Source organism: Symphalangus syndactylus, chromosome 5 (assembly GCF_028878055.3).
Source record: "Symphalangus syndactylus isolate Jambi chromosome 5, NHGRI_mSymSyn1-v2.1_pri, whole genome shotgun sequence".
Lineage (NCBI taxonomy): Eukaryota > Metazoa > Chordata > Mammalia > Primates > Hylobatidae > Symphalangus > Symphalangus syndactylus.
The window spans coordinates 119,739,937-119,744,603 of NC_072427.2; the positions used below are offsets into that span (position 1 = coordinate 119,739,937).

The 4,667-nt window shown below is 41.6% G+C and overlaps 1 pseudogene; it reads left to right on the top strand.

The window, feature by feature from the left end:
- Positions 1-2,977: 2,977 nt before the first annotated feature.
- LOC129481596 (elongation factor 1-alpha 1-like) lies at positions 2,978-4,451 on the top strand (annotated as a pseudogene).
- The last annotated feature ends 216 nt before the right edge of the window (positions 4,452-4,667 follow it).

Below are 4,667 nucleotides of genomic sequence, written 5' to 3' on the forward strand. Positions count from 1 at the left end.
CCCACCAGTGAAAGGTCAGAGTGACTAGCACTGCAGACTCAGACAGGGCAAGCCTCAGCTGGAAGGCTGAGCTGGAGCTCCCTCAGGGAGGTAGGCAGTCAGATAAACACTAGGACAGGGAGAATATTCTGCTGCTCAGAAACACGATCTCCAAAACAGTACTCAAGGCTGGGCAGAGGGCAATGCCCACGGGCATGTGTGCACACACACACGTATGCATCCACCTCAGGAACTGCACCAAAGGAGGTAGATGGAAATGTTCCCTTTGGGTGAACCAAAACCCAGGTTGGCCAATTTATTGCCCTCCAAAGAAATTGAAATTGACATGAACTCCCCCAAACCTAAGCAGAAGCATAAGGTGAAAGGGAAATAAAATGCTACAAATAAATAGGTATTTCATGTGTCTGCCATGAAACACCTGCATAAAAGAGAGAAGGGAAGAAAATCTATTTTACTCCTCAAATCTAAAGATTTTACATTCCTTTCAAGTTTTTATATTAGGACCTAGACTCAGAATTTTATATATGTTGCCCACTCTTTACAGCTCTCTGATAGAATAAATGCAAGGGAAAAAAACAGGATAGATGAGTTACCACATTGCCCTTTCCTCATAGTTTGTGAAAATTATCTTTTCTAAGACTCACAAAAGCCTCAATCTCTGCATGAGTTATTGGGGAGGCTTTAGAAGCCACAGCTTTTGTGGGCCTTTCAGCATGGCATTTGGGCTCAAGGTTTTTTTAGCTCATCCACAGGTACCGGATTTATGACTGCTCATGGCCAGAAAAGCATGGCTGTGCTACATGAGGTTTAGAATGAGCTTGGATGACTCTTTCACCTCCATTGTGTCCTCTAAATGTTGAAGAATAGTGCATGAATAGTTTCAGCAGTCATGAAAGTTATTTCCTAGTTCCCATCTAAGAACAAGCTAATAAGCTAATTGACGCCTTAACATCAGCTGTGCCCTATTCGTGGAATGACAGCCCATCTGTCAGGTCCCTTCCCAAAAAGGCGCACTGTCTGTTGATGCTCACACATCATAGCTTCTTTGGGCAGCACATTTTCCCTCAAGCCTTAAAACCTGTTATTAAGGCAGACTTCAGCACCATTTAAGTGACTTGCAAGCAAGCCTCTCGCTAATGAACATTAAACCCCTTGGGTCAGTGAGGTCCTCCAGCTTTCCCTACGGATAGGGTAAGACAAGATGCCATTTTTTCCTCTGGCAACCTAATGAATCTCTAACTGCTGATTTGTTTCCGTTTTCAGTCTAGAATAAACAAAAAGGCTTACAGCCTCCTTCTATGGTCGCCTGAGCTCACCAAACACCATGCAAAGGCAGCAATTTTTCATTATTGATAAAATGTAATGTCATAATGTCATGGCCTTTCAGGTCATCATCTTTGTAAGTCAGCAATGACATTATCACATTTTATAATGATAACAAATGGCCATAATGTTTGCATGTTATTTTCATTGGCTCCTCTAGAATTCTAATTCAACAGCGTCAACAGAAGGAACTCAACAGCAACTTCAAAGGTCTACCTCCTTAGATCTGCTCAAGGCTAATAGTAAAATTTGCATGAATCAAAGCTAATTAAAAGCATAAGGACCATTTTCCCCCCATTGACTAAATGCCTCACTTTTAGAAAGAATTTTTGCAGAACGTATTTTTACTGTTGGATTTTGGCACCTAAATGCATTAAATATATCTACTTGCTATTCATTCATGAACTCTCACTAACCCCTTTCTGTCCCATTCATGCCTGTGCTTCTCTAATCTGTCTAGTGATTTTTGAGTGCTGCATTCTGCCAGTTTCACGATAATCATAGAACACTAATTGGTCTAAATTATAAGAATCATTCATGGGGCACTTATTTCCACATATTAGCCTTCTGACTCCCCTCCTTGCTGAACAAGTAGAAATATTTCATTGTTTAACCCCAGAACTCAAACAAGTATTCTTCAGAAAGCAATTTTTTTGGTTCATCAACAATACAGAGTAACAGAGAAATAAAGTCAAGTCAGAATAAATTCACACTCCAGTCCTAAATACACTAAACCTAAAATAGACTTGAGAGACTTCAGGAAATGTTCTACAACCTGTAGCACTTCACAAAGAAAGAAACAGAGTGAGACTCTGTCTCAGGAAGGAAGGAAGGAAGGAAGGAAGGAAGGAAGGAAGGAAGGAAGGAAGGAAGGGGAAAGAAAGAAAGAGAAGAAAGGGAGAGAGAGAAGAAAGAAGAAAGAAAAAGAAAGAGAGAGAGAGAGAGAGAAATAAGAAAGAAAGAAAGAAAGAAAGAAAGAAAGAAAGAAAGAAAGAAAGAAAGAAAGAAAGAAAGAAAGAGAAAGAGGAGGAAACAAAGAAAGAAAGGAAGGAAGGATCAGAAGGAAGGAAATTATCATTTGCTGAGCTCTGAACTGGTGTACCTCATCTGATCTTCAATGATCCCAAAAGATAAGAATCATTCTCTGCTTTTAAAAGATAAGAACTGAGACTCAAGGAGAGTAGGCCGCTGATAGGTCACAAAAGCAGTGATCAAACTTCACAGTTGTGACTTCAAAGCTCATGAATGTTCCATTGCACAAAACTCCTAAATTAGACATTCCACTACTACAGAAGGAAGAATCAAATCTTCTGATCAGCCCCAAATAAAATCATATATTTAGTAAAACAACAGATATGAGTAGATTTCAGATGCAGAAAATATTTATCTTGCCATTAATACATCCAGCTAGACTGCTGTGGTACCATATTCTCAAAGCAGGCACATCTTAATTCAGTTAATGACTTCCATTCATCTGCGTGATTCCTCGTTGATGTATTTTCCACATTATTCAGTATGTTTCACCACTGTCATCGAAAACCGGGCCAAATTAGGCAATTTCATCAGATTTGCAGATCAGCAGCCCTTTAGCTGATACAATAAAACCATGTAAAAAGTATATAGTGCTTTCTCGCAATGGGTTTGCCACCAGAACACAGGTGTTGTGAAAACTACCCCTAAAAGCCAAAATGGGAAAGGAAAAGACTTATATCAACATTGTCGTCATTGGACACATAGGTTCGGGCGATTCCACCACTACTGGCCATCTGATCTACAAATGCAGTGGCATTGACAAAAGAACCATTGAAAATTTGAGAAGGAGGCTGCTGAGATGGGAAAGGGCTCCTTCAAGTATGCCTGGGTCTTGAATAAACTGAAAGCTGCGCATGAACGTGGTATCACCATTCATATCTCCTTGTGGAAATTTGAGACCAGCAGGTACTATGTGACTATCATTGATGCCCCAGGACACAGAGACTCCATCAAAAATATGATTACAGGGACATCTCAGGCTGACTGTGCTGTCCTGATAGTTGCTGCTGGTGTTGGTGAGTTTGAGGCTGGTATCTCCAAGAATGAGCAGACCTAAAAGCCTGCCCTTCTGGCTTACACACTGGGTGTGAAAGAACTAATTGTTGGTGTTAACAAAATGAATTCCACCGAGCCACACTACAGCCAGCAGAGACATGAGGAAATCATTAAGGAAGTCAGCACTTACATTAAGAAAATTGGCTACAACCCCGGCACAGTAGCATTTGTGCCAATTTCTGATTGGAATGGTGACAACATGCTGGAGCCAAGTGCTAACATGCCTTGGTTCAAGGGATGGAAATTCACCTGTAAGGATGGCAACGCCAGTGGAACCACGCTGCTTGAGGCTCTGGACTGCATCCTACCACCAACTCGTCCAACTGACAAGCCCTGCTTCTCCAGGATGTCTACAAAATTGGTGGTACTGGTACCGTTCCTGTTGGCCAAGTGGAGACTGGTGTTCTCAAACCTGGTACGGTGGTCACCTTTGCTCCAGTCAACATTACAACTGAAGTAAAATCTGTGAAAATGTACCGTGAAGCTTTGAGTGAAGCTCTTCCTGGGGACAATGTGGGCTTCAATGTCAAGAATGTGTCTGTCAAGGATCTTTGTCGTGGCAACGTTGCTGGTGACAGCAAAAATGACCCACCAATGGAAGCAGCTGGCTTCACTGCTCAGATGATTATCCTGAACCATCCAGGCCAAATCAGCCCTGGCTATGTCCCTGTACTGGATTGCCACACGGCTCACATTGCATGCAAGTTTGCTGAGCTGAAGGAAAAGACTGATCGCCATTCTGGTAAAAAGCTGGAAGATGGCCCTAAATTCTTAAAGTCTGGTGATGCTGCAATCATTGACATGGTTCCTGCCAAGCCCATGTGTGTTAAGAGCTTCTCAGAGTATCCACTTCTGGGTTGCTTTGCTGTTCGTGATATGAGACAGACAGTTGTCGTGGGTGTCATCAAAGCAGTGGACAAGAAGGCTGCTGGAGCTGTCAAGGTCGCCAAGTCTGCCTAGAAAGCTCAGAAGGCTAAATTAATATTATCCCTAATACCTGCCACCCCAGTCTTAATCAGTGGTGGAAGAATCGTCTCAGAACTGTTTGTTTCAATTGGGCAGTTGAGTTTGGTAGTAAAAGACTGGTTAATGATAACAATGCATTGTAAAACATTCAGAAGGAAAGGAGAATGTTTTGTGGACCACTTTGGCTTTCTTTTTTGTGAGAGACAGTTTTAAGTTATTAGTTTTTTAAATCAGTACTTTTTAATGGAAACAACTTGGCCAAAAATTTGTCACAGAATTTTGAGACCCAT